The sequence below is a fragment of the Canis lupus genome, chromosome 29 (genome assembly GCF_048164855.1).
Source record: "Canis lupus baileyi chromosome 29, mCanLup2.hap1, whole genome shotgun sequence".
NCBI lineage: Eukaryota > Metazoa > Chordata > Mammalia > Carnivora > Canidae > Canis > Canis lupus.
This window is the reverse complement of record NC_132866.1, coordinates 34950570-34961780: the sequence shown is the minus strand read 5'-3', so window position 1 is coordinate 34961780 and position 11211 is coordinate 34950570.

The following is an 11211-nucleotide window of genomic DNA, read 5'->3' as shown; positions in this document are numbered from 1 at the left end:
GTGTGACATAAACTACCAGGATTTTTAAAAAGCTCCCCAGGTGATCTAATGTCCACAAAGTTAGGAAACCACTGGCCTAACTCCTTTCTCTTCCCTCTGGAGAACTTCCCTGATTTCCCTCCTCTCCTATCATCACACACACTCATGACTCTGACCCTGTGGGGCAGCCCTCCCATGGGCTCCTACAGCACCTGCTACTTAGCCTTTCATAATACTGGTCACTTTGCTCAACACTCTTCCTTGGGAATACTGGGAGATTCATCTTTTTAAAAGATTTATTTGTTTGTTTGTTTATTTATTTATTTATTCATGAGAGACAGAGAAAGAGAGATGCAGGCAGAGGGTGAAGCAGGCTCCATGCAGGAGCCTGATGCGGGACTCAATCCTGGACCCCAGAATCAGGCCCTGAGTCAAAGGCAGAGAGGTTCAAGCACTAAGCCACCCAGGCATCCCATACCGGGAGATTCTTGAGGGCACGACCGGTGTGAATCCCCATAGCTGGGCACATCCTGAGCTGTCTAAATTGTGAAGGAGTGAATTAATTTTGTGTGTATCTCTGTGTGTGTGTGTGTGTCGTGTGTGTGAATTAATTTTCTATTTGGACATGTCATTTTACCCATTGTGACCATGCCAATTTACCTTCTCTGATCATAGATAATAAATGTAATTGTGTATTTCCCACTTAAACACATGTTCAGTTTTCAAGGTCATTAGATCATGTAATAAAAATGAAGCATTTACAGTATTTTATCTTTAAGATTTTTTATTTGAGAGAGAGAGCAGAGCAAGAGAGCACAAGTAGGGGGAGGGCCAGGGGGAGAGGAAGAAGCAGGCTCCTCACTGAGCAGGGAGCAGGGATGCCACTGGATCCCAGGAGCCTGGGATCATGACCTGAGCCAAAGGCAGATGCTTCACGAACTGAGCCAGCCTTATCTTTAAGGTATGTTATAAAATATTTGAGGCGATACTACCAGTTCAAGCTATCAAATCAAAGATCCAAAGATGTGGTTTTCCACAAGACAAGGTTAAATGATTAGACTTGGTTCAGGAGCATTATATGTGAAAATACATATTTTCATTTCGATTTCTGTAGAGTTGAAACCTGGTTTTCCCGTTTTATTAAAGAAAAAAAGTTGATAAGATACGCTGTACAAAATTAAGAAAGGCAGATGTCCACTTTGCTCAGTCCCTATGGATTTAATGTGCGCGCGCACGCGCACACACACACACACACTTAAGCTGAACCACGCTTTATTCCCAAAATCAGACAAAGAAACAGATCTGCACACACAGGCCCCCAGCAACATCACGAAGGGGTCGGATTACACGGCGGGGCGCCGGGGGCCTCCAGAACCCCCTGATTGTCTCCACGTTCCCGGCCGCGCATTTCCAGCTCCTGCGACGCCCGCGGACTCGTTAATGTCCCGCTTTGTCGCCCCGGCGGGCCGCGTGAATGACTCGCCGCGCGGGGTGGCCGCGGGAGGGGCGCGGGCCCGCCAGTGGGAGGGTCGGCCGCGGAGCAGCCACATCACCCCACCGGCATCAGGCCACCGCCTCCATTCAGCGGCGGAATGTGGGCGGGCGGGGGCGCGGGGGGGGGGGGCGGGGGCGCGGGCGGGGCCGAGCGCGGGGCGGGGCGGTGAACCCCCTGCGCGCCCCCGGCAGCGGGGGCGGGGGCGCGGGCGGGGCCGGGGGGCGGGCGGGGGCGCGGGCGGGGCCGAGCGCGGGGCGGGGCGGTGAACCCCCTGCGCGCCCCCGGCAGCGGGAGCCCCGCCCAGCGCCTGTCTGCACGCGCGCGGGGCGCTTTCGCTGTGGTCTTTGCTTTTGCTCCCATCTCGCTCTTTAACCACTACGATCAGATCCCCCGGAACCACGTATTCTCACTACAATTCAACAGGTTTTCAGGTCGCTGGGGGCCTCCCTCCCGGCCCGAGCAGCCCCGAGGCGAGCGCGCCCGCGGTCTTAGGCGGCCCCGTCCCCACGCTGTGCACCTGGGAGCCCCCAGGCCGAAGCCGGTCTCTTTTCTCCCCTTCCTCGGAACTTAGTTATATTCCTAAACAAAGACGGGATCAGTTTCCAGTTAGTGGGGGGTTTTTCCCCCGTTAGTTTTTCTTCAAACTCTTTATTTAGGAAATACCCAAATTCACAGAAAAGTTGTAGTGCCGTGATATAAATGAGTGTTCCCTCGGTCCATCTGCATTTCACCACTTGGTAGCACTTGGCTTTAGGAGCTTTGTCATCCATCTCTATAGAGAGATTTCTTTCTCCTGCATCATTTGAAAGTAAATTGCTGATCTCATGACATTTTGCCTTGAAATAATTTGCCTGGAGCAAATAGAAATAAAGATGTTTTCTTTTGTAACCACAATTATCACACTGAAGAAAATTAACCCTAATGAAATAATATCACTTAAAATCTAGGCCACATTTAAATGTTCTCCGTTCAAAAAAAAAAATTACTTTTAACTATTTTTTTCTGAAAGATTTTATTTATTTATTTGAGAGAGAGAGAGAGAGCGGGGTGTGTTGTGCCCAAGATTGCGAATCCGAGAAACCACCAAGGAGCCGACACCGATGCAAACACACGAGGGTTTATTACAAGCTCGAGCTTGGGTCCAAGTGCACCCGACACAGCGGAGCAGGGACTTGGACCCGAGGTGGGTTACAGCAGGTTTTTTGTTTGTTTGTTTGTTTTTCCAGCTGGGTTTTTTATAGGCTGGTCTAGGGGATTTTTCAGAAGGGGTGGAGGAATATCTCAAGTTCTGTTTACATTCTGATATGGGGCTTAAGGGCATTGAGCTCTGCTCTCATTCTAATATGGGCCTTTCTACCACAGGTGTGGGCTCTGTTGTCTTTCTGATATGGGATTCCCTGCCGAGGACATTGAGAACATTCTGCAGTTTTTCCCCGTAAAGTTCAGCTCTTATTCACAGGGGCCTAAGATGGCTGTACTTGTGCTAATGCTAAACTTTAGGTGGGGTGGCCTTGATTTTTCTCGGCATCCAGGGGGGAAGGAGAGGGAGAAGCAGACGCTCTGTTGAACAGGGGCCCCAGCTGGAGGGCTTCATCCCAGGACCCTGATCATGACCTGAGCTGAAGGCAGGCATGCTTTACTGCAGGAGCCAGCCAGGCACCCTTTTACACTAATTTTTAAAAATTCAGAATCTAATAGAGATTCATACATTGCATCTAGTTATGTTTGTTAGGTTTTTTACTTTTTACAGTCATTATGTAATTTTTATTATTTTCAGCTGCATGTCACAGTTCTGGAGTTTAAATTTGGGGACTGTGGTTGTTCCACATCCATCTTATCCCTAAGGCTATTTAGCATGTTTTTAAACCAAGATTCTAAAAAACAACAACGGGGCACCTGGGTGGTTCAGTCAGGTAAGCATCAGATTCTGGGTTTCTGAGCGGATCATGATCTCAGAGTTGTGGGATCAAGACCCATGCCTGACTCCACCTCAGGGTGGAGTCTGCTTGTCTCTCTCCCTCTGCTCATCTCCCTGCTCTCACTCTCTCAAATAAAATAAAATCTATTTAAAATAACAGCAACAACAAAGATTTTTGACAGAAATTTCTTTGTTGCAAAACTTCTGGTACAAACCATGGGTTTCATATGCAGACCAGTGGGCCTCTGTGCCCTGGGGTTTCACCCAATGTTTATGCAATAAAACTCCCTTTCACAGATCCTCCTCTCCAGAGCCAAGTGTGCCCTGGTGGCTCTTAGTCTTTTCCTTTTCTCTTGTTTCTCCTTTTGATCCCAACGATTTCCTTGCTGCTTTATGACAAATCTGATTAAACCTAAATTAAACCATTCTGTTTTCTCTTTTGATGTTGACCTTTAAAAAACATTTTTGAACTTCCCCAAAGTCTTGTCACTCTTGTCCCATTGTGTGGACCTCAGAATTATTTTTCCTATAATCCTTCTTGCCTTTCTCTCCTGGCTTAGATCCAATGAATGTGTATTGATGCTTGCTATATGGCAGACACTATATTGTTTTTTATATATCTCAGTAGTTCTCAGAGCAGTCTTAGAAAGTTGGTGCCACTAATATTACCTCCATTGTCTTAACATTTTTGACGTAAGCTCTGTGCCCAACATGGAGCTTGAACTCACCACCCCAAGATCAAGAGTCTCATGCTCTACTGACTGAGCCAGCCAGGTGCCCAATGTTACCTCGATTTCATCTATCTATTTATTAAAGATTTTATTTATTTATTCATGAGAGACACATAGAGAGAGGCAGAGACATAGGCAGTAGGAGAAGTAGGCTCCTCATGGGGAGCCTGATGCGGGACTGGATCTCAGGACCCTGGGATCATGACCTGAGCCGAAGGCAGACATTCAACCACTGAGCCACCCAGGTGCCCCTATTTATTTATTTTTATGTTTATTTTTTGTCACCTCCATTTTATTTTTATTTATTTATTTTTCTTTTTTTTAAGATTTATTTATTTATTTTTATTTATGATAGACAGAGAGAGAGAGAGAGAGAGAGAGAGAGAGGCAGAGACACAGGAGGAGGGAGAAGCAGGCTCCATGCTGGGAGCCCGACGTGGGACTCAATCCCGGGACTCCAGGATCGTGCCCTGGGCAAAAGGCAGGCGCCAAACCGCTGAGCCACCCAGGGATCCCCTATTTATTTATTTTTCAAGTAGGCATGTGCCAGTCTCCTGCCTCTGGAGCCCTACATGTGGGGAAGGAGTGGTGCCTGGGTGGCTCAGTGAGTTAAGTGTTTGCCTTTGATCTCAAGCCCTGCATCAGGCTCCCTGCTCAGTGGGGGTCTGCTTCTCCCTCTCCCTCTCTCTTCCCCTGCTTGTGGTTCTCTCGCTCACTCCCTCTCTCTCTTAAATAAATAAATAAATAAATAAATAAATAAATAAATAAATAAATAAAAATATTTTTAAAAAATGTATCGACAAATACAGTTGCTACTGCCTCAGCAGAATGAAGTATCTCAAAATTGGATTGAACAAAAACCGTCTAAGAACTACAATGATTGAAAAATTATTCTCTAATTTGGCATTTCTTGCAACAGACCACAAATTATGCTGTTGGGGATCCCTGGGTGGCTCAGCGGTTTAGCCTCTGCCTTCAGCTCAGGGCGTGATCCTGGAGTCCCACATCGGGCTCCCTGCATGGAGCCTGCTTCTCCCTCTGCCTATGTCTCTGCCTCTGTGTGTGTGTGTGTGTGTGTGTCTCTCATGAATAAATAAATAAAATGTTTCTTTTAAAAACAAAAACAAAAAAAAAAACAAATTATGCTGTTATAATCCCAACAGCATAATTAGCACTTTTGCTGAAATGAAGACAAAAAATAAATATATAATAACTTGTGAATTAGATTTTGCTATTACTCATCGTCCTCTGCTCTATCAATAGAACACCAGACATGCACCATAATCATTAACTTCATTGTCTTGGGCATTTTGCCAACTTTTATTCACATAAAATTATAGTCTTCATATGTACATATTTAAAATTTTGTGGGGTCTGCTTCTCCCTCTCCTTCTGCCTTGCCCCCCAAGCCCTGCTCGTGCTTGCTCACTTGTGCTCTCTCTCTCTCTCTCTCGTGTTCTCTCTCTCAAATAAATAAATAAAATCTTTAAAAACAACCCTCAGTATTGCCCACTCCTATTTCCACAGCTCTGAGACCCTTACCTCCATGACCTCTCCTGGTACCTTACCCTCTCCCTCTTGGTTTCCAAAAAGACATGAGTGGGACCAAGCTTCTTTGACATGTGCTGCTCAGTTCAGCACAGCTCACCCCTCCCTGAGGACTGGGCACAATTTACTAGGGGTTGGATCCCAGTCTATCTGAGCAACAGCACATGGTACAAGGTGCTTTTAGTTCCCACCAGCTCCCAGCTGGGGGCTTCATAGGGCAGCAATTTTTCCCCAAAGACACACAAGGTTCAGACTTGGAAACAGGCCCCTGGCACAAGGCCACAAGCTCATGGAGCTCACCAGGTACAGGCTCCCACATTTAGGTCCGAGCGCTCCCTCTCAATATTTAGCAAGTACTGGGAAGTCTATCAATTTCAATTCAGATCTAATGATGAACTTTGAGATAAACAAAGGAACTTGTGAAAAAAAACAAACAAACAAGGAACTTCTGTGTTATCTATATTGAATTTTGTAAAACTTCACTACCAAAATAACACACCAGTCGTGCCTAGATGATTTTCCAAATTATTTTCAAAATTCAAAGAAGATACTTTAGATATTAAACAATAGTTGCTGTTAATTTTTTTAAATGGTAAATGGAACTGCATAGTTATTAAAAGAGACCACCTCTTCTACTATTTTAATCTGTTTTTAAACAGATTTACCACTAAGAAGTTGTCAAATTTTCAGGCTGCAGCCAAATGCCCCTGCCCTTACATACTACTAGCTGCTCCCACCAGGCTAATTATCCCGTTGGCAAATAACCTCAGCTCTCCAGCCTTCAATCTGCCCCCAGCCTTCCTAAGGCAGCCTACTTGCTTTTCGACACACATGGAAGCACACATGCTTGCAGTGAGGTCCCCCTTCATTCTGCGTGACTCACTTGAAGTTTTTATAACACTGTAGGCACCAGCCATTCACAGTTACTCAAAGTGGTTTCACTCTCCAGATTTTCCCAAAGGTTTATGTTGCAGAATTTACAGGGCTTTGTGGGAACATCCAAATCCATGTAAGGAACTGGTTGCATACCCACAGGTTGAGACTGCTGGTGTGAGCTAAGGAATTAAAGATGAGACTGTCCTAAACATCTTTCCTCTAAGCACACTGTTGCTGGTAAGTTTTCAAAATACTCCCATCGTGTTTGTGTGTGTGTGTGTGTGTGTGTGTGTGCTGTTATGTTGCGTATTGTTTTGCTTTGCCATTTTTTTTTTTTAATTGAGAGTATTCCTGAGCCTTGGGCAGGAAATGGAAGGGATAAGAAGAGAAGGGCAAAGAACTCCTCTAAATGTTGGTAAATATTTCATCCTGGGGCACTGTGAAGGAATACTTATTCATGGTTGAACATAAACTGTGACATCTCACCCTCCTGGGGATCCCACACTAGCCATCCCATCTTCCTTTCACCCCTCTCTCCATGTCTTCAAATCAATGCACAAGGGCCCTATCCCTGTCTCGATTTGGAGAAGAATCGTTCCCATTGTGATCATTGTGCCTGGGAACAAAAGAACATATGGATCAAAGGTTTAGGGGTCTTCAGCCCCACCACGATCACATGACCACCCAGCTCAAAGGAGGCAACTGTCAACTGAAGTGCTGGTCGGAAGCTTCTGGCCTTTCATGGAGAGTCCCTGTGGTTACCTAGAAACAGTCCCCTCACGCGTCATTTACATTGTTTTGCACTGTGCTGCCAACAGTCCTTTGGGAGATTCTGTATTTAGCCATTTCAAGTTGCATGCTTAATGAAAGCATCCTTTTTTTTTTTTTTTTTTGTCTCTCTAAAATATACAATCCCTTCAGCCCCTAAATTAATTTTGGGTTTCCTTTAGAATCAGTTGCCTAACACTCCAAAATCCTGTTGGTGGTTTTATTGTCCTCATTTTTACATGATTAAATATTTTACATGACATAAATGTAAATATTGTTTTAAATGAATAGATTATTTACAGATTGACATTTTTTAAACATTAGGACTTCTTATCTAATAACAGCATTAAATGCATCTGTATTTTCATTTATTTGAGTCTTTCTGTTCTGGCCTCAGAAGTGTTTCTGTGTTTCTCATATAGCTCTTGCAAAATTCCCGGTTTATTCTTTTTATCTTACCTTGTGTTGCTATTATTAGTAGCACTGTCCATGATCTTTTTGAACAGCTGTTGTCTACATATGATGACCACCCAATAATATTGCTGAAATGGCCTTCTTGCTTTAAAGGAGAGTGGTGGGCTCTGGTCTGCTTTTATGCCTGCTTTTAAAAATTGAAACAGGGAAGAGTTTGAATGTGGTGAGCTAGAGGTCACAGGAGGGACAAACTTGGTGTAAGTTCATCAAAGTCCTGCAGCTGTAAGCATTGGTCAAGAAGTAAGGAGGGCTGCTCTTTGAAGTCGTAGGAAAGCCGTGGAGCTGGGAGGTCAGCTGTGATTCCCGACCTTCCAAGACCACGAACATCCTTGCCTCTTTTCAAGTCTTCCTCACCAAAGGAGCTCTCACGTATCCCATTGCTTCCACATCAGGGATGCGAGCCCTGGCTATCGTACTCATCAGTTGGTTCTCTCTTCTACAACTACACATTTCTTGCATATTTCTTTTTATGGGCTTCTTAGCTAAGGTGGAAGACATGGATCACCATTTTGTGTAAGTATCCTTGCAGGCTGCAGGTTCCCCTTAGATGCTTGCACTGGTATACCAAAGGAAAGGGGGCACCAAGGATGTACTGACTACATGATTGCGATGTGTGGGGCTGTGCTTTCCATGAGCATCTCATTTAATGCCCCCAACAACCCTATGAGAAATTACTATTATCGGCCTCCCTGTTTTACATAGAAGAAAACTGAGGCTCAGAGAGATGAATAAATTGTTCAAGGTCACACAGCCAGTTAATGGGAACCCCAAGACTTGAACCCATGCATATTGGTCTCTGTCGTCTAAACTCTTGGTAGCTTTTAGCAATAATATCCTTTTGTGGTAGTGGAAGAAAGAAGACATAAATTATGTCTCAACCAAACTGAAACAGTTTCTTTTATTAAACTTATGTTGCAGCCGTGGGAGTGTACTGCTCAGATCTCCCCTTAAGTAAGAGCCTGTCATGAACACTATAGTTAGCTGACGGTGTCCACCAGTAGGGCCTTTAGGATCTACCATATTTATACCTGGAGCATGTCCTTCCCAGACCACTCCCAGACCATGGCTGTGCCTGCAGGAGAGCTGGAACCGGCCCATTCCTGTCCACTGTGGGACTCCTCCAGTCTCTGTGTTGGGGCTACTGGGGCTTCCCACCAGCCTGAGTGAGGTCTCCTCAGAGCTGCAAGAGCCAAAGCTCTTCCTATCCAATCCTCTTTCCTATCACTCTCCCTGCATAGGACTCAGAGGTTCTCCCCAACACGAGGCTCAAACTCATAACCCCCAAGATCAAGAGTAGGACATTCTACTGACAGAGACAGTCAAGCATCCCTGTAATGTCTCTCTTTCTCCTTTTTCTTTGTGTTGGAGTTTACTTTGTTGGATATTAACCTAGCCCCCTGGTGGTAGACAGCATAATGGCCCCCCAAAGATGTCCATGTCTTAATCCCCCAAATTTGTGAATAAATTGTGTTAGATAGCTATAGGGAATTAAGGTTGCTAATCAACTGGCCTGGAGATGAGGAGACTATCCTGGCCTATTTTGGAGGGCCCAACATAGTCACGAGGATCCTTTTATGTAAAAGAGGGAGGCTGGAAAGTGAGAGAGCAGGAGATTGTGGTTATAAAAGCAGAGGTCAGAGTGAGGTGATTGCTGACTTTGAAGATGGAAGACAGCCATGAGCCAAAGCATATGGGTAGCCTCCAGAAACTGGAAAAAGCAAGGAAATGGATGCTCCATTGTTGTTTTTTTTTTTTCTTCCTCAGGTTGGCCTGACTGCCTGCTGTTTCTTGCTTGACCTTTTCAAGGACTCATTTTGGCCTTGAACCTTATCCTGTTGAAGTCTACGCCTAGAATTTTCTTTCAGTCATCAGAATGCAGAAAATTAAGAAAGATTTTTCAGGTGACAGTCTGCCCAGGCAATGAGATATGGTCGAAAGTTGGCATTTTATGGGCCTAATAATATTCCTGTACATATTTGCTTTCTGGATTGAAAGTGCAGAGCAGACTGACAGCATGCCAAGTATATTGTGACTAGCCATTTCCCATGAGTGCCAAGCAAATTTACAGTCCAATTGGGCCAGCCTTTTTTTTTTTTTTTTTTAAGATTTTATTTTTTCATGAGAGACACAGAGAGAGAGGCACAGACATGGGCAGAAGGAAAAGCAGGCTCCCTGCAGTGAGCCCAATGTGGGACTCCATCCCAAGACCCCAGGATCATGCCCTGAGACAAAGGCAGATGCTCAACCACGGGGCCACCCAGGTGTCCCTGGTTTTTTTTAGATTCTACATATAAATGAAATCGTATGGTATTTGTCTTTCTCTGTTTGTCTTATTTCACTTAGCATAATGCCCTCTAGGTCCATCTTTGTCAGAAATGTCAAGATCTCATTCTTTGTTTATGGCTGAGAGCCATAAAATGTGGAGAGCACAGGATAAGAGAGTTATTGAATCACTATGTTGTAGACTTGAAACTAATGTAATATTGTGTGTCAGCTATACTCCAATAAAAAAAAGGAGGGTAAGTATTAAGCAAATCTATACCTATTTTATGTTTATACTTTCTTTGTATTGTGTACAAATAAATATGCTGTGTGTATATTTATATTCACATGTGCTGATTTAAAAAGATCTTGAAAACATTATGTGAAAAGTAAATTGTAGCATAATACAATACATATAACATGATTCCTACTTATGTAAGAAAAAACCCACTATATTTGTAAATACATATATGCACCGGGAGTAAGTTCTGAAAATTTACATATACCCTTGGTTAAGAACCTCAGACCACTTCTCAGTGGTGTCAGTATTTTTTTTTTTTTTTTTAAGATTTGATTTATTTATTTGAGAGAGAAAGTGAGAGCACAAACAGGGGGAGCAGCAGAGGAAGAAGCAGGTTACCCACTAAGCAGGAAGCCTGATGCTGGCCCCATCCCCGGACCTCAGGATCATGACCTTACCCAAAGGCAAACACTTAACCAACTGAGCCACCCAGGTGCCCCTCAGTGGTTTAAATATCTATTACATCCAGAGTGGGGAAAACAAACCCCTAGTGGTTTTCAGCAAGTTATACAGTCAGTGATTACTTCTGTGAAAAGGAAAGGGAGGAGTGAGAAGCTGAATAGAGATTTCACATTTTAGTCTTTTTACATCTATATTTTAAAATTATTATTATTTTATAAGTAGGCTCCGTGCCCAATGTGGGGCCTAAACTCAACCCTGAGATCAAGAGTTGCATGCTCCACTGACTGAGCCAGCCAGCCAGGCACCGGTATACATTTATATTTTAGAAAATTTTAATGAAAATATCTTTTTTTTTTTTTGGTACAACGTTTTATGGAAGGCAATCTATCAAAACCTTTTATTTTTTTTAAGATTTTATTTATTTATTCATGAGAGACACAGAGAGAGAGACAGAGAG